Genomic DNA, 19,342 nt, shown 5'->3' on the forward strand with positions numbered 1-19,342 from the left:
GGCCCTCCTGAGCCTCCTTTTCTCCAGCTGAGCCACAAGGTCCCTTCTGAGCCTCTTTTTCTCTAATTTGAGCCCAAAGTTCCCTCCTGAGCCTCCTTTTCTCCAGGATGAGCCACAAGGTCCTTTCTGAGCCTCCTTTTCTCCCGTTTGAGCCCAAAGTTCCCTCCTGATCCTCTTTTTCTCCAGGCTGAGCCCCTTCCCAGCTCCTCAGGGTTTCTCCAGCCCCTCCACCCCTCCAGGTGACACTGACAATGGCATTGTCCCCCTCTGTGTGATCCCCATTGTTTCATTTCCAGGAATTACCTGCCCTTGACTCATCCCTCCTGGTGCTCCATGGTTACCTCCAAATGTTTTCCTTGGATCCACAGCTCCCTGGCCATGGCAGGGGTGGCATGTTCAGACTATTTTTACCACCCTGAAAAGTTGCACCGTGAGGAAATTCCTCCTGTGTGGGGCTGCTGGGATGGCTCTGTCCCCCTCAGAGGGGAATTTTCCAGAATTTTCACCCCTTCAGACCAGGACAAGCAAAGCTCTTCTCCCCTGGGATATAATTTCCTAATTTTAATGCAGTGATCAGATGCAATTAATTGTTGATGACTTCTCAGCTGCGTGGTCTTGAATTGCAGGTGATTAAAGGTGAAGAAATTCTTTTAATCTGCCTGGTTTTGATGCCTTGAGGCATCTGGGAATGGGATTTTCTTTGCCCTTGGGGCAGCCCTGAGAACTACCAGTCTCCACTGGGAACGATGCGGCTGTGGGCTTGATTTTTGGTGGATTTCCGGAAAGATGAGGAAGGAAAGGAGCCCTGAGCTGCTGCAGGAGGGGTTTGCGGGTGTTCCACATCGAAACTGCGCTGTGGAAGCTGAAACTGCCCCGTCTGAGGCGCTCTGTGCAGCAACAGTGACCTCCCATGGGCAGGAGGAGCTGCTCCGCTTCCAGCGACCCCAATCCAGATCTGGAGTTATCACCCCTTCCAGAATGGAATTATCGCCCCATCCCGAATGGAATTGATCATCTAATCCAGGATGGAATTGGTCACTTAACCCCAATGGAATTATGACCTCATCCCAAATGGAGTTATCACCCCGTCCCAAATGGAATTGGTCACCTCATCCCAAATGGAATTGATCACCCAATCCCAGTGGAATTATGACCTCATCCCAAATGAAACTGATCCCCTAAACCCAAATGGAATTGATCACCCCAGCCCAAATGGAATTGGACACCCAATCCAAATGGAATTATGACCTCATCCCAAAAGGAATTGATCACCCAATCCCAAATGGAATTATGACCTCATCCCAAATGAAATTGATCCCCTAATCCCAAATGGAATTGATCACCCAATCCCAATGGAATTGATCCCCTAATCCCAAATGGAATTGATCCCCTAATCCCAAATGGAATTATCAACTCATCCCAAATGGAATTGATCACCCCATCCCAAATGGAATTGGACACCCAATCCCAATGGAATTATGACCCAGTCCCAAATGGAATTGGTCACCCAATCCCAAAGGATGCACTGCACTTCCCAGCTTTCCAAATAACTCGGGATCAACCTTTTTATTCATCGCTTTTCTGACAGGGCTTTTCACCAGTCTGTGCCGTACAAACATCCAGATAAAAGTTTAGATTTAGAGGTCTAATAGGCATGGAAAGACAAAAGGGATAAATTTTATTATTACTGGAGCATTTTGGTGGCTCTTCCTTTGGGTGCTCCTCATTTAATCCATTTTTCATTAAGAAAGTTTTGTATTCAGACAAAAATTTTCAGATGTTTCCCTTATTTTCTGGGGTTTTTTTTAATCTTTCTGATTTCTTTGCCAAACAAACCTTTAGGGATCATCTGCTGTGGTTTCAAAGGCAGCCTGTGTGTGCTCCCTCCGCTGATCAGCGCTGGGCTCTTAGCAGAGCACCTAAAATGGGAGATGGAGAGGAGAATTCAGAGGGGAAAATTCATCCCCGAATCCAACCCTGCTGTGGATGCAGCTGATGAAGTCAAACCTGCTGGTGGCTGCAGTGAGGACTTTGCTGAGCTTTGAGAGGAATAGTTTCGGTTTTTTTGGAGGGGCTGAGTTACAGAAATTGCTCTGCATTCGCAGCACTGCGGGCTCACATCAGAGAATGGTTGGATTTGATGAGTTTGCAGTGGTCAGGGAATCCTCTTTCATTTTTCTTGAGCTCTTCCTCCTTCCCCAGCTGAGTCACCCTGGCTGTAGAGGGGGAGATTTCCTCGCCCCTGCAGAGGCTGGGATGACAATTCCATGATAAAACTGCCTTTCTTCCAGGGCTGGAAATGGCACAGCCTGCCTCTCCACACCAGTTACCTCACTGCCCCTTGGAAATCAGAATATTTTTATTTTTAGCCGCAATTATTTTTAGCAACCAAGGGAGGGAACTGAGTGGTTTAAGATGTTTCACTCTGCCGAGTCCTGGGGCCAGGTTCCTGTTAAATTTTAATGGCAATGCTCAGAGTTCCACCTCCCCAGAACAAGGCTCAGGGGTGTTTGTTCTTGGCATTATTTTCCATCCCTTCATCCTGATGCCTCTAGAAACAAAGTGCACTCAGCTCCTGGGCTCAGAAATGAGTAGTGATGGAGGAACAATGGTTCTCTTCCTCAGGCTGGGCTGGCTGCGTGGAGGCAGACAGAAAAAATGGGATTTAAACCCACGGGGCCTCTTGGGGTTTTGCTCTTGAGGTGAAAACCAGACATTTGTGCAGAGGAATTGGCCACATCCATTTGTGTGGGCACTGAAGAGATCTGAAAGAAAGGTTAATATTAAATTTGCAAACTCTGAAAGGTACTGATGGTTCATCTTTCAAACAAATAACCTTCAGCTGGGGAGTGCTGGCATCGACTGCAGCTCCAGGGCACCGGGGTGAAAGCATTTCCAAGCTCAGCACTTTCTATTCCTTCTGAAATGCAGATTTTTTTAGGCTACCTGAAGTGTTCTGGGAGTTTCTCTGCTGTGATTTGGGTTGAAGGAGATTGGAGCAGAAAGCACAGGGAAAAATTCAATAATTAAGTTTGGCTTTTGAGACGTGTTGTGCAATATTTTTGTAAAAATGAAACTGAATTTTAATTGGTGACGAGTGAAAAGCAAAACCAGGTGAAGAAAATTCAGAGGGAGGAAGACAAAATACAAATACAAAATGTTTTTCTATGCCGGGTTGTGTCACTAGATGGTGCTGGGAATCAGCCCAAAGGAAACCTCGGCAGCAAAAATCCCTCATCAGATTCCAAACAAGGCCAGCAAAAAGGGAAACAGAGGAGATGGAGAGGAAATTTAATGTTGGAACAAATCTGATGTTTGAGGATGATGTGCGAGGGCTTCCCTGTGGTTTAACATGTGCAGAACACGGCAGAAATACAATTTTTAATGATTTTATACCATTTTATGGTATAAAATAATATAATACAATACCATTACAATAATAAAATACCATTTTAATGCTTTTCCCTCCTTGCAAGGTTGATGTCTCAAGCTGGAAGCTGGCACAAAAAGAGGGTGGAAGGGACAGGGCAGAAAACGGAGCTGGTTTTAGCAAAGCTCAGGTGAGAGCTCAAAGGACTCACAGAAGGTGGGAATTAAATGAGAGAATTGTAGAACACACCAGGACTGCAGGAAATGTCCCCTTTTTATGTCCCTACAGCTCACTGGGTAATTTAGATCTAATTTAATTTCAATCTATCCACACCAAAACCCGGTATCAGCGAAGCTGAGGCCTATTCCTGATTCAGCAGAGGATAAACTCAAACCGAGGATGCTCAGGGTTAACATTTTAGGATCTGAAGCCACAAAACCACATATTTTTTGGAGTCTGGGTGCTCGAGTTTCTCCATTTCCAGCGGGGTGTTTTTCGGGATCATTTATCTGCTTTGTTGCCGCAATACAATGCCGTGGCCTGCAGCCAGGCCAAACAGGCTCCTTCCAGCTCTTGCACAAGAAATGTCTCCCTCACCTTTGAATTCCTGCCCCCGACAGGCTCCAGCCCTTGGGAGCTGCTCTTCTCCTCAGGGCCCCAAAGAGCTTTCCTTGCTGAACTGAGTTTTTGCAAAATGGGGGCAAAACGGGGAATTTGGGCCGCAAAATTCCAAGTTTTCACGTTGTTATTGTTATTTTTTTTTTGCCATTCCCTCCCTTCATTGGTGTCCTGCCCATGTTGAGGTGGTTTATCAATGTTTTCTCTCATTTCTGCCCATCTCAGAGCTGGTGGGGAATGTCCCATCAGGGCAGGACGTTCCTCCCTGCCAGATTTTATCCCCTGGATGCCTCTGGCCTGGCAGGGATCCAGGGAAGCTCTTAAATCAGGAATTTCAGGGCTGGCCTGGCATTAATGACGAGCTGCTGCAGTCTGAGCTGGGGCCCTCACACCTTTTTGTTCCTGGGAGTCAAATATTCCCAAATATTCCATGGAATAGTTCCCAAATATTCAATGAAATAGTTCCCAAATATTCCATAGAATATTCCCAAATATTCCATGGACTAGTTCCCAAATATTCCACAGTATAGTTCCCAAATACTCCAAGGAATATTCTCAAATATTCCAAGGAACAGATCCCAAATCTTCCATGGAATAATTCCCAAATATTCCAAGGAATATTTCCAAATATTCCACAGAATAGTTCCCAAATATTGCATGGAATATTCACAAATATTCTACAGAATAGTTCCCAAATATTCTATGGATTAGTTCCCAAATATTCCACTGAATAATTCCCAAATATTCCATGGAATATTCCCAAAATCTGAGCACTTCACTGGCACCCAAGTCTGGAAGGAAGAAAAAAATTTGGTGATTCTCCCCTGGATCATAACAATGAAATGCAAATTGTTTATATTAAATATAAGCTATAAATTTAAATTATTTAAATTCAATAAATTAAATTCAATAAATCAAATCTAATAAATTAAATAAATTTAATACTATAATATAAATATATTTTATAAATAAACATGATATAATATAAATTATAAATTTACGTTAAATATAATATTTATATTCAATACAAGCTCCAAGGTGCCTGGATTAAAGCAGGACTTCCACAGTGAGCTGTGAGGGAAATATTTCAGTTATTCACAATTTTATTTCTGTATAATTCAGTCCCTTGGTGCTGAATTTCTTCTTTGAAGGGGACTTGAACCATTTTAACAACCACTGATGGAATTTGCCAGAAACTTTCTGTTTCTACAGCCAAACCCTCAGCAAAGCTCTCATCCCAAAGCAGAAATCCATGGCAGCAGTGCTCCTGAATACCTGCATGTCAGGGACTCTGGAGCCTGCTCTTCAGCCAAAAAAACCAAAATTAAGATGGGCCAAGTTGCAGCTGCTCTGTGTGAAGGTTGGCAGCATGAAAATTTGCTTATTTGGGGTTAATAATTAAAGCCATACACAAGTGGGGAGAAGAAAATAAAGGCCCTAAATCCATTTTAGTCCTCTGAAAGTCACAAACAACAATGGGGTTTAATCTGGGGTCAGGTTTCAGAGCCCTTTCCCATCCACCCAGATTCTGTTTCACTGCCAGTGGCCTCCATCCAAATTCCTTCAGCATCGGGGAAACAGCTCCCACTGAGGTCACTCAATCCATGGCTGCAGAAAAATGGCGAGAAATGATTTGATTGAGGCATAAAAATGCTGCTTGTTCTGTGTGTGGTTGGACAAAGGGACAGTAAAAAGCCACAGAAAATAAGGGTTTGGAGATTTGTGGGGAAAAACAGGGGAGGGTTCCTCAAATCTGCTCGTGGAGGGATGGGAAAGGTCAGGATCGTTGTCATTGCTTGGAAAGTTATTGCACTTTGCCTGAAAAAGGAGTAAAAATGTTGTTATTCTTTATCCTCAACCTCAAATACTCGCTTGGAATGGATAAATAATTTTGATTTCAAGAGAAACGCAAAGCAAACCCAAAAAAAATTTCTGTAGAAATTGAATTTATTGGGATTCTGGTTGGTCTGAGAGGATGCAGCAAAGAAAAAACATCCCTGCTCTTATGGTCAATATTCAGATTAATGATACCCCAAATTAACTCTTAATTCCGAAATTTGATCTTTGCATAATAACTCTGAATGACAGCAGAACCCTGCAAAACAACCCTGTAAACCTCCCCAGCTTGCTGAGCTGTTTGGTTTGTTGAGTGCTGTGTATTTTATTGCCTTTTTGGTTTTCTTTGGTAATTGTGACAGCTGATATTTACCTCAAAATAAGGAAGTACATCCTGTTAATCAGCAAGGCTGAGAAATGTATTCAGAGGCATTAAATTCCTTTGTAGGGGGATAAATGAGTCTCCAAGGGCTGTGTGTGCCCAGCTCTGCTGTGACAGAATTTTAAAAGCCAAGCCTTTGTTTCATTGAGCTGAGGCACAAAATTTAAGGAGAAACATCACACCAAAGGCAGCTTGCTGCTCTTAAACAGATATATTTTACAGAGATGTGTTGATTTGCCACAGGAGAGATTTCCTTGGGATTATTCTTGCTTTCATTTGCCTGAACCATGAAGAAATAAATGATGGCTCTGTCAGCTTTTGAGGATCAGCCTCTCTGCCCAAACCAGTCCAACCTGGGCATTGTTTGGGTTGGTTTCTTGCCACGTGTTTGTTTGGTTTTGGTTGGTTTTTTTTTTAATTATTATTTTTATTCTTCTCGAGCACTCAGTTCCCATGAAAGTGCCAGCAGCTTCCCCTCCTTGCTGGGAGTTAATATTTCATTAGCATAAATCATTCTGTGTCTTCTGGAGTCTGACCTAATTTCTCCATGGCTACAAAGCTGCATCTCATCCTTCCCTGCTGGAGAAATTCAGCACCACTTCCTTCTGCTAAATCCCTACATTTCCTGCCCCTAAAAGATTTAACTCTTTAACATCAGAGATTTTACCCTTTTTTTTAAAATTTTTTTTTTAGCAAAATCCTTTCAGCTGAGGCACAAAAAAATGGGAACACACTCCTGGAAACCTGAGGTTTTTAGGGCCATGCTGGCCAGAGGATGGAAATACACATTAAAAAAGTGTGGATGGGGTGATTAAAAAAGAGGATGGAAATACCCATAAAAAGTACTCCCCAAAAAAGTTTCATTCTCATAAAAAGTGTTCATAACCCTCACTTCAAACCACAAATTAAGGAATCACTGATTGCAGCAGGGCTTTGCTGACTGAGCCAGTACATGGATTGAGTGCTGAATTCCTGCAGGAAGCAGCATCTTGTTCCCAAAAAAATGACATTTATCATTCAGCTGAGGTGAAAGATGATGCAATTTTCTAGGATGTGCAGCTGGCAGAGGGTGAGTTTGGGTAGGGAAATGAGAAAAATGCAAAAACCCAGGTGTTGCTTGGAATTTGCTCCTCTTTATCCAGGGTTAAGAGGCTAATGGAAAACACGGCTCACACAAGGGGGATCTTGGCTAAAAAAAAAAAAAATAATAAAAGGCAAAAATTCAATATTTACCCAGTGAGGGAAATGCCAATTGCCAGATTAAATATGCAGGTTCTTTGTTATCATTCCTATGATTCCAGGACAAAACAATCAGAGCTGAAGGAGGAGCAAATACCTGAAGGGACTTGCCCACCTGGAGAGCAGCGACCCCAGGAACACTGGGATTGTTCCCCAGCCCCTTTCCATCCCTTCCCACCCCAAATTTGGCCTGCTCCAGGTCAAGTTTTATGTGGGATTTGTGCCTAAGAACCACCAAAACCGAAAGTTTTTTTTTTTTCCCAGTGTTCAACAAGAGTTCCAGTGAGTGGCGGATGCTCTGAATTTTGTGCTGAGTGGAATTTTCTGGAGGGAGTTTTCAGATCTCTGGGTAATTCACAAGCCCTGAAAGGGGCAGAACCAGGTGAGAAGAACCCTCAAATATTTGGGTTTTTTTTCCCCTCCTGATTTGTTTCCCCCTAAATCCCCTATTTTGATGTAGAAATAATAAAAAATCTACATCTGGAATCCTCTCTCCCCGTCAGATCACGGTGCTGGGAGATGTCAGCCGAGGGGGTGCCAGCTTTTCATGACTCTGCACTCATGTAAATCACCCTCAGAGAGAAACTGCTGCTCTGTGGAACCCCACTTGAATTTGCATTTCCTCTCCACAAGCAGACAGGAAACGATGAAGTCAGCAGAACTCACAGCAGGGAGCTGTTCCATCGCTCACCATCCAAACCTGAATTTAAGATTTCCGAGCGGTTTTCCTGTGGCTTTCTAGTGCAGGGATGGTCAGACATGGAAAACAAGGCCACGATGCACGTAATGATCTTAAATATTTAAAAACCCCCAACCTGATCCTCAGTGATTGGCTTGAGATTAGCAAGGATTAAATAAACCCCAGTGTTTCTCATATTTGCAGTCTATTCTTAAACCTCAAACACACTCGAGCTCATGTTTGCAAGTCCTTCCCTGCAGCTGAAGTCCCTGGATTTGCCCTTTTTATTAATAAATTAATTACAGAAATACTCTCACCCACTCGATTGCAGGTGCTGCTTCTTGAAGATAAATGTTAAATGCCAAAAATTTGTAAATAAACCAGAACAGTTGAAAGGGGGGGAAGGAGGAAAAAAAAAAAAGAAAAATGTTGGCACCTCAGACCTGGCAATGAAGTCGCACAGAGTTATTTCAGTTTTTACCCACTTCTCTCACAGAGTTGCTAATTTGCCCCTGATTGAGCAAATCCTACTTTTCCTGCAGGACAGGTGGATTTTAGGGTGAGTCAGGAGCTGCTCCTGCCTGGAGCCACATCCCAAGGGTCAGGGAAAAGGAATGGTCCCCATAAAACAGGACCCAGGCAGAAAAATGCCCATAAAACACGTTGTGACCTGCCTGGCTGAGCCTTGCCAGGCTGAGTTCACTCCCTGCAGGGCTCTCTTCTGCTAACATGGGGAATGTTTGGGCAGAAGCTCTAAAATTGGATTGTTTCCTGGGTTTTCTGTATTTCCTGGGAGCTGTGTTAATGTTATTGGGGGTTTAATTCACTGTTCTCCCTGGGAAAATACAGGGAAGAGCCAAAGCCTCCTCTTACTTGGGAGCTGAATTCCAGGTACAGCTTTAAAATTAAGTTTAATTAATAAATTAACTTCCTCCTGAGCAACTCCTAGGGTCCAGCCATGCCTGGCTCTGCCTTCTCCCAAATCTCAGAGAATTCTTCCTTTAAGTTTTCTCCCGAGGCAGGACATCAACCAGAAAACCTCTGCTGGCTACAGAGGACCAGGACTTTGAAGGATTTGGAGCTAATTTTAATGAGCTCATTGCCTAATTGAGGAGCTCTGTGCCAGGTTTGAGAGGTGGAAATGGCTCAAAGCACAGAGCTCAGCTCAGCCAGGCCAGGGCAGCCTTCACCCCAGCTCACACTGAACCGTGCCCAGCCTTGATGGAAATGCAAAAATGAAGATGAAAATTTAAAAAAAAAAGGAAATTTGGTGCCTTTCCAATAGGATTTGATGCCTTTCCAATAGGATTTGGTGCCTTTCAGTCTCTCTGTTCCTAGAACCACACACAGCAGCACTGGCTCTTCAAGGTCCTGAAGGGCTGCAGGTGGAATTTTTTGGGTTAAAATGCACCAAAAAAAAGGACTCTGATTGAGGTCTCAGTGGAAAGGAATCATCTCTGTCACAGGAGCAAACTGATTTTAAAGCTGCAGGTGTTTTATTGGATATTGTTGTTATGTGAGTAAATAATTTCAGGAAATAATTTTCATTTTCTAATATCTCATAAGGGACTGGTTTTCACAAAAAGAAAAATTTTTACTTCCTGAGTCCTGAGATTTTTGGAGAGATGCTAAAATCGATGACAGAATTTGGAAAAGATTCACATATTTAGCAATACTGTAAAAACCATTTTCACCAAGGGTGGGAACAGCAGGAACCTTTCACCCTGGAGCCCTGACCTGGATGCTCTGTGAATTTGGGTTTTGTTTGCTTTATTTGGTTTATTTGAGTTGTTTTTTTGGTTTTTTGGGTTTTTTTTTCAGACAGAAAAATCAAAAAGCTCATTCATTTTCTGAGCATTCAGTGGTTTAATGGCAGGATGGGATTTATTGCTGTGCTTTGGCTCTTTCTGCCTCACTGAAAAACCTGAAATGTTCCATTTGCTGTGGCTGCTGAGAAAATCCATCGAGTGCTGACAAAGCTTGGAAGGGAAACTGAAAACCAACATTTTTCCTCATATGAAAGCATTCAGCACCTCAGCTCATTTGTGTATTGGCTCCTAATGTTTCATTTAGAAGCTGCAAAGAGAGGAAACATCAGAATAAATGAGTCACAATATTTTTACAATATCGAGAGGTTTAGCTGGGAAAGTCCACGTTTGCCTCGCTTGCAGCGACTGATGGTTGAAACAGCACAATCTGATTTGTTTTGGTTTGTTTTGTGAATTTTTTTTTGTTGTTGTTGTTGGGGTTTTTTTTTTTCCCTCTGATGTTATCGGAACAGAAAACTCCATGCAAATTTTGGAGAGCCCTCAGCAGAAGGCAGATCTCCGTGCCCTGACCTTCCAAAGGCTGCAGGTAAATGAATTATTGCTGAAAAGGGGCAAAGGTTTTTTTTTGGATTTAGGGGATTTTCCCCTTTTCCATGTGAGGAAAGGCTGCTCTGCTCCATCCTCTCTGCAGCTGAGCACGAGGTGCTGTTTTCTCCAGAAATGCAGAGGATGACAGGCATGGAAAATTGGTGTTCTGCACCAAGTGTGCCCCAAACTTGGCAAGTTCTCCCCAAAAAACCCAAATTTTCCCTGAATTTATTCACCTGCCTGCACTTGTGATGCACTTGAACTCGCTGCCTGCAATTGGGAGGGAATAAATGATTTTCATATTATTTAAGGTGTGATCCAAACCATGGGGAGCTCTGAAACCCCATAACAAAATTCTGCCCTTCTGTAAAGAGAAAACCACCTTAAAATCCTTTTTTTTTTTTGGAAGTCACCCGGCTTTGTCTAATATGAAAAGAAAAATACTCCAAACAAATCCCACAGATATGTCTGAATATTTGGGTTTAGGTCTCCCAAAATGTGACATTTGCATTTAAAAGCAGTGCTGGTGGAAAAGTGGCCAGGTCACAGCATCATCCAAAGGGAATCTGGGTTCCAGGGGACAAATGGGATTTTCAGTGGATGTGGATACTTTTCAGTGACATCAGGGCATGGAATTACAAGGAAAACCCTCATTTTTCATCTCTGCAGAATTTATTTCTGCTTTTGCCCATCTGAATTGTAATTCCCCTCATTTTCTGGTATCCCTGTAAATCTGACACGTTCTGGAGCATGGAAAGACAGAAAGGATTCCTGAAATTTGTGGGTTTTTTTTGTTAGGAGTGATGTTTTCTAGTGAGGAAAGAGAAATCATTTAAACCAGATTTGTCCCAGTCTTGTTTTATTGGGTTTTTTACTTATTCAGCATTTTGTGTGAAGGGAAATCCCCAAATTCTCCCGGCAGAACTTGTGTATTCCAACAAAAAACCCACCTGAGAGTGAAAAACGAGCATTTAACCGCGGCAGCCACAACACCTGAGGTTCCTATACCTCACACTGAGCGCAAGAATTGAATTTATTCTGATTTTTTTTGGAGATTTGGGTCACCTGGGGTTGCAGGAGTGGCACTGCAGAGCAGAGCAGGAGCTGAATGAATTCTGGCAGCCCCAGCTCACGTTGCAGGTGAGGATTCCTGAGGCCAGACTCCCTGGCAGGGTAAACTTCCCTCATTAGTCTTTCCCTGGCTCAAAGCACCTTCAGAGGTGAAATTGTGTGGAAAATAAATAACTGCAGAGTGTGCAGAGCTGTTGACAGGTGAACAAAGGGGAGAATTAAATGGAAAATTAAATGCCTTCATTGGTTCTTGCAGCAGAATCACCAAGTTCAGTTCTAGCTGGTTTCTCTACCTCGATTAAACACAATTAAAAATAAAAATCACCCAGTGGGAGCTCCAGACACTGAGAGTGGGGAATTTTCACAGCTGAGCCCTCCAGAGGGAAAACCCTTATTTTTTTCCCCATTATTTTTTTTCCCATTTATTTTTTATCCTTTTTTTTTAGCCCTTATTTTTCCCCCTTTATTTTTATCCCTTATTTTTTTACCCCTTAATTTTTATCCCTTTTATTTTTCCCCCTTTATTTTTATCCCTTATTTTTTTAGCCCTTATTTTTTATCCCTTTTATTTTTCCCCTTTTATTTTTATCCCTTATTTTTTATCCCTTTTCCCCCCCTTTATTTTTAGCCCTTATTTTTTTAGCCCTTTTTTTTTATCCCTTTTATTTTTCCCCCTTTATTTTTATCCCTTATTTTTTTACCCCTTAATTTCCCCCCTTTATTTTTATCATTTTTGTGCATCTGGAGTAGAAGAAAACACCTTTATCTCTCTCTGCACTGCAAGAGAGGAGGGAGATTATCCAAAAATCTGTAGAAAGGATTGTTAGGGAGCAATCCGAATTTTAAATGGGAATGTCTGCTTTGAACATTTTTTCTCAAATACATTCTTTGCTGCTGATGTTACTGCCATGATGATGAAACTTTTAAACATCTGCTGTGTTTTATATCTCCTTTTTTAAAAGAAAAATTAATTTGGGTTAAAGGAAAAGTTTGCAGGCAGAGCTGGGTAACAGAAAATTCGTGTCTGCAAACGGAATTTCTGCTTGATGGGGGATATTTCATATAATGTGTGATAAATCTGCCTGTGAATCCTGACCACTAACAGAAAATTCGTGTCTGCAAAAGGAATTTTGCTTGATGGGGGATATTTGATATAATGTGTGATAAATCTGCCTGTGAATCCTGACCAAAAACCAGAGCAGAATTCTGTGTTTGGCCCAGGACGCTGCTCTTACCTCGCATCTTTGCCGTTGCTGCACTTTCCTTTTTTTAAAACCACGATTTACTGCATGGAATGAGGGGGAACGAGGTTGTTTCTGATTTATTTTTTTCAGCTTTCCCCCTGATTTTAGGACTCCATCGGCCGCAGCAGGGAGGGGACCAGCAGGTGGCAGCTTCACCCAAGGAATGCAATCTGCTAAGATAAATAAATTTATAGATAAATGCTGACTGCAAATCTTCTGGGTTTGGCCAAATTACTGCTTTTTCTTGAGCTTTGTTGTTCATTTGGGGTTTGTTGTGTGTCATTTGGAGTTTTTATTGCTCGTGCTGCAGTTTGGGGACAATGACAGCGAGGAGGAGGAGGAGGAGGAGGAGGCACGGGGATGCTCTGGGCTCTGGCTCAGCGCCGGGCGTGGGTTCGCTGTTGCAGAGGTTGTTTGAGGCAGAAAATCGCCCGGGCTGGTTGAAATGCTGTCAAACACCTCGGCCTGCCGGGCTGGGCTGCGAGCATAAGGAGTGAGTAAAGCACAATGGAGTGAGTAAAGCACAAGGAGGGAGTAAAACACAAGGAGTGAGTAAAGCATAATGCAATGAGTAAAGCACAATGCAGTGAGTAAAACAAAGGAGTGAGTAAAGCACAATGGAATGAGAAAAACAACGAGTGAGTAAAGCACAAGGAGTGAGTCAAGCACAACGAGTGAGTAAAGCAGAACAGAGTGAGTAAAACACAATGGAGTGAGTAAAGCACAATGCAGTGAGTAAAGCACAAGGAGTGAGTAAAGAGAACAGAGTGAGTAAAACACAATGGAGTGAGTAAAGCACAATGCAGTGAGTAAAGCACAAGGAGTGAGTAAAACACAAGGAGTGAGTAAAACACAACGAGTGAGTAAAACATGAGGAGTGAGTAAAGCACAACAGAGTGAGTAAAGAACAATGGAGTGAGTAAAGCACAATGGAGTGAGTAAAGCACAAGGAGGGAGTAAAGCACAAGGAGTGAGTAAAACACAATGGAGTGAGTAAAGCACAAGGAGTGAGTAAAACACAAAACTTTTCCTATTTCCCCTCTCCCCCAGCTTCCTAATGGAGTCCTCATGGCCTGAGCAGGGAATCTGAGCAGGGATGAGCTGAGCTCTGGGGTCAGTCCCACAGGCTGAGCTGTCCAACCCCTCGCACTCCTGGGAAAAGCAAACCTCCCGAGCTTTCCGAAGCAGCTGCACCCTCAGGGGGCTTTCCCCGAGGTTTGGAGGAGACCACAGAAAAGTAAATGAAGCCGGAGGAGCTGCTGTGCACACGCTGAGCTCGCTATTGTTCTCTGCAGCTCTCTGCCCTCTCCTCTGCGGGGATTCGGGGCAAGGCAGGCAGGAGATGCTGCCAGAGCTGCTGGGTCCCGTTCCCCCTCAAAACTCTGGAGGAAAACGTGCTCAGAGGGTGCTCTCAACGTGATTGTTTTCCAGAATGTGCCAGACAAAGGGGGCTCGGCTTTGCTTGTGACTCACTTTGGGTTTGAACTTTTGGTGGCAGGGTCAAGGTTGGTGTGCTAAATGAAGCAGCTTGATTTTGTGACCTGATAGTAAAATATCAAGCACCTCTGGCTTGAAGAGATGCTTGGTGTTGGGTTTTGGCAAGACTAAGTCAATGTCTGAGTGTGAAAGGAGGTGTTGGAGCCCCTGGGCTGCTGTGCTGAGCTGGGCACAGGGCTCGGCTGGATGTGGCTTTTCTAGAAGGGTTTGAGGTGGGTTTGTTCCTCTGTGCGAGCCGAGCACACAGAGTGTGAGCCCTAAAACGCCCTCCTAGGACCTGCCTTAGTGTGCATCCAGTCAAAAGTGCCGTTCTCAGAAGCTGAATTCATGTCAGCAGTAACAGGAATTCGGAATCAAAGCCTCTTCTGCGAATGGCGAATGTAGGGCGTGAGAAGCAGCCCCGAGCTCGTGTTACACACCTTCCCTCCCTTCACTCCTGCTCTGGGAGGAGAAAGAGGCCATTAAAAACCCCTTAAAATCCTGCTGGGCTTTGGCACACCCGGCAAGGAGGGAGAAAAATCTTTTGGGCAAAAAAATCTTCTGCGCATTCAGTGCAGGACGGCAAAATCTGCGAGCCCAGAGGGAGCGTGGAACTTTGTGCTGGGTTTATTTCCCACCTGGGGTAACCCCAGGCTCCCCTGAGGACTCACCCTGGCAGCTCCCAGAGCCCTTTCAGTGGCAGCTTTAATCCTGTTTTCCCTCTGTGAGGGGTTTGTGATTGATTTCTGTCCTTTCTGTTTGTTTTGGGGGCGGCTCTGCGGCCGTGATTTCCCAGCAGATCATTTGGGATGGGTGCTCTGCGCCCTGTGTGCTGCTGAGCACGGGCTCTGGAGGCCAGAAAAGCACCAGGGGGATGCTGCTGTGCGTGGGGAAGTCACAGAGGTGCTGCCCCTTCTCCTTGCAGCCCAGGTGCTTTAGGAGCCTCTGAGGGAATCACAGAATTCATGGAGACAGAGCCCCGAGGCCAAGCTGGGCTTGGGCTGTGAGAGCAGCAGGAAGGGCAGGGGACAGCTGAGAGGACAGTAAAGACTATCAGAAATATTCTATTTTCTTAAGTATTTCTATATTCTTAAATATTTCTGTACACAAATATTTCTATACTCTTAAATATTTCTATACTCTTAAATATTTCTATACTCTTAAATATTTCTATATTCTTAAATACTTCTATGCTCTTAAATATTCTTATATTCTTAAATATTTTTATATTCTTAAATATTTCTATATTCTCAAATATTTCTATGTTCTTAAATATTTCTATATTCTTAAATACTTCTGTGCTCCTAAATATTCTTATATTCTTAAATATTTTTATATTCTTAAATATTTCTATATTCTCAAATATTTCTATGTTCTTAAATATTTCTATATTCTTAAATACTTCTGTGCTCCTAAATATTCTTATATTCTTAAATATTTCTGTACTTTTAAATATTTCTATACTCCTAAATATTTCTATATTCTTAAACATTTCTATGTTCTTAAATCTTTAAGAAGTGCTGGGGTAGTTCTGTGTCCATCTGGGTTTTGTTTTTTTTTTTGAGGGGGTGAAGCAGTCGCATCTTGGAGCTCAGATAATTTCCTAAGGATAAAAAATCCTGGGAAAAACTCTTCTAGTACTTGGTGTGTGTTAAAAACCCCACAAGTAGTTGCTGATGAGAAATTTTCACCTCTCTGAGTGCAGACAAGTATGGTTGAGTTGGATATTTTTTTATTTTCTCTTTACTCTAGAACTTTTTACTCCAGAGCTCAGAATTTTCTTGAGGATGTTTAGAAATATCTGAACTCGGGCAGAGTTCTGAAGGGTTTCCCCCTTAAAAATTCATATTATTTCCTTTGTGCCTGACGTGAAGGATAATTAATTGTGTGAAAAGATCCATGTAATTACCCTGGAGGGGATGTGGAATGTGCCAGGGTCGGGTCCTGGCTGCCTGAGAGGGCTCTGGTGGTTTATTCTGCCCAAGGACTTCGTCTCCAGTGCTGAGCACACCCCAGGGCTGCATCATTTGTTCCTTATCAAAGCTGAGGAATGAATCAGAACTCGTTTCAGAGGGCGCAGTGGGAGGTGTGAGGCTGATATCGACATCAAAAAACGAAAGAAGAAGAAGAAAAAAACCCAACAAAACTGAGTTTGTTGCTCCACGCTCGTTTCGGTGTTAATTATGGCGCTGAAAATAAGGGTGACGCACTTCTTGGGAAGCTCAGGATCAGCAGGACCTTGCTCACAAGGCTGGCCCCAAAATCTGGCCTCTGCTCCTGGCCCTAGAACAGATTTCTTGGGTGACTTTGAGCAAAGCACTTTTGCTGTCTGATCACCTCACCAGCTCCAGAGGAGCCTGGTTTAGACCTGCCAGGAGAGCTGAGGGCTGGGATTTGGGTGAGCTCTGCTTGGGAGCCCCCCAGGGCACAGTGATGTTCCTAAATCAGGGCATGGCCTTTGCATCAGCTGCCTGGAACACTTCCAGCCCCTCTGAGCTCTGGTTCTGGCTGGTTCCCTGCAGTATTTTCCCTTTCAATATCAAGCTACAAAGTAAAGACACAGATTGTAGAATCTGTGATCTGAAATAACAAATCTTTCCCGGTCTTATGTCAGGTTTTGATGCCTTCAGTGAGGCTCAGATTTCCATTTCCTCTATTCTCTCTCCTGATTAGGAAAGGAGTATGAGAACTTTTCTAGGCATGGTTGTCCTCTAAACCCATCCAAAGATCCACTTATTAATTTAGGTTTTGTGTTCTCAAAGGTAAATGTTTGTGCTTGCAGACCACAAAGCTTTCTGAAATATCAAACTACTCCTTATATATTCCTACCTCTCATGAAGACTGAAATGCTAATATTGACTTGTTTAAAAACAAAGGAAAATAAACCCCACACCCCACGACAACAACAAAACCCAACGCTTCTGTCAACAGCATTAATCCACTTCGGGGAGAAAATCACTGATTCCCTGGAGCTGGGCCGGTGAGACAACACCAAAGAGATGAGGAGGTGAATTAAAGATCAGGTTCAGACTGAAAATCATCAGGATATTTCTGTTTGTCACTCAAAATTCTTGCAGGGCCAGACCAGACTGAGCAGGGCCAGCTCTTGGTTTTAGTTCCCCTTAGGAGCAGCATCAGCTCAGAGTATAAACACAGATTTTTCAGAGAGCTTAGCTGCAAAAATCACCAAAAATCTGTTTTCTCTCCATCACTCCACCCTTCCTCTGCACTGCTGTGCTGAGGAGAGGCAGCAGCAGGAGGGATGAGGGTGGAGAAAGCATTTGCCATTAAAAAAAAGGGAAGGATGGATGGTCTGCAACAGTTTTGAGGCTCCGGAGTTATTTATACACCTGAAGTTGATAGTTTATAAACATTCATGTTCACATTTATAAACCTGAATCATGAATTGCGGAGTTTTCGGAGGAAGAGGCAAATACGATGTTTTTGATCTTTCTCTCTACTTTTGTCTCTTCCTTTTCACCTCATAAATAAATGATGCTTAACTAAATTGCATTTATAAAATGCATTAAAGGAGGAAAAATTAATATTTTTACTTTGCTTGGTGTGGGGTGATGTGGTGCTTTATATCTTAATGTACAATTGAAATTACATTTTGGAGAGCGATTCTTTGTTAAGCACTTCAAAAGTTAATCTAGAAACCATGTGTAAAATATGGAAATGGATGATTATCAGCCACCAAAACAGTTTTATCTGAGGAAAACATGCCCCTTTTCTGCAACTTCCTCATTTTAGATGTTTATTACAATAAGACTTTATCTGCCTGGCTCTGTATTTTTAAAGTATCGATGTAAAGACCTCAAAACCGGTTTAATCCTGAGTTATTTAATGTTACCCACAGCTTTTCTAAGCTCAATTAAAGCACAGTTAAGGGCAGGATGATAAGCACATATAGATTCTTTTACTATGAGTCTGTATATTTACTTTGGGCTGTGAAGCAATCTGCCTTCAGCTGCTGTGTACAGACCTCAGCCTGCGCTGCTGCTGCTCTGCAGAGCCCAGGTGTGCACAGAGGGAATTCTCAGGGTGAAAAAGCAGCCCAGAGTCCTGCCTGAGCCCTTGAACTCAGGCTCTGGCCAGCTAGGAGGAAAAATAAAGTGATCTGGTAAGTAGGAAAAGCAATAAACGTGAATAAATTGAGAATGGGCAATTCTGTTTGGATCCTGCTAATTGATGATTTCAGTGTGCTGCCCAGCAGTGAATATTCCAGGAACAGAAAGCTCAGGACTGACAAACATTGCCAAGGAGATTCTTCTCCCCACACAGCCCCTCCAACAGGCCAGACAGCCAAGCACAAAGGATTTCACTGAAAATTTGTACTGCTAGGGAACACGAAAAGCAAAAGGAAATGGGGACAAAGATATTCTTGCAGCTGTGGTCAGCTTTCCACCCTGGGCTTTGCTCTGTCCCAGTAGCTCTGTGCTGTCCGAATCCAGGGGTTTCCACAAAAAAAAACTTCAGCAGAGAACACTTCAAACCCTCCTAAATTTGGCTCCAGCCAAACTCCAGAAGTTCCCCCAGAGCTCCCTGGCATTGCCCTGTCCTTCAGGGCCCTGGCTTTCAGCTTGGATTTGTCAGGAAGAGATTGTGCTGCTGCATTATCTTAATTCTACACGTGCAGGGGCTCTCTGAAGCGGAGTTTCATTAGGCTGGGGAGAAACACAACAGGGATATCTCACAGATAGGAGAGCCCACGGCTCCTTTGTGCCCTGGAGTGGCTGAAATTCCAGAGAAACCAATCTCAACGCTTTTGGCTTCGCTGGGAGCTCAGGCCCAGCCTGGCTGTCTGGTTTTGCAGTATCAGCTGTTACTAAGCACTTCAGCAGCAGGGAGGATGTCCCAGCGTGGGGCTGGTACTCAGCACTAATTCAGATATGCAAAATGTGGCTGAACATTGCCCTGGTGCCTGAGAGCAGAGGAGCTCGGGGCTGGTTTGGAGGGTAGACGTGCACATCCCTTAATTCTTTCCACTCCACTTGCTCTGGGGTTTGCTTCTCTTTTGGGTTTTGGACAAGGCTTTGAAGTAGAGCGAGTACAATGAAGTGTTCACCT

Source organism: Onychostruthus taczanowskii, unplaced genomic scaffold (genome assembly GCF_017590055.1).
Source record: "Onychostruthus taczanowskii isolate IOZ18803 unplaced genomic scaffold, ASM1759005v1 scaffold43, whole genome shotgun sequence".
NCBI classification, from domain to species: Eukaryota; Metazoa; Chordata; class Aves; order Passeriformes; family Passeridae; genus Onychostruthus; species Onychostruthus taczanowskii.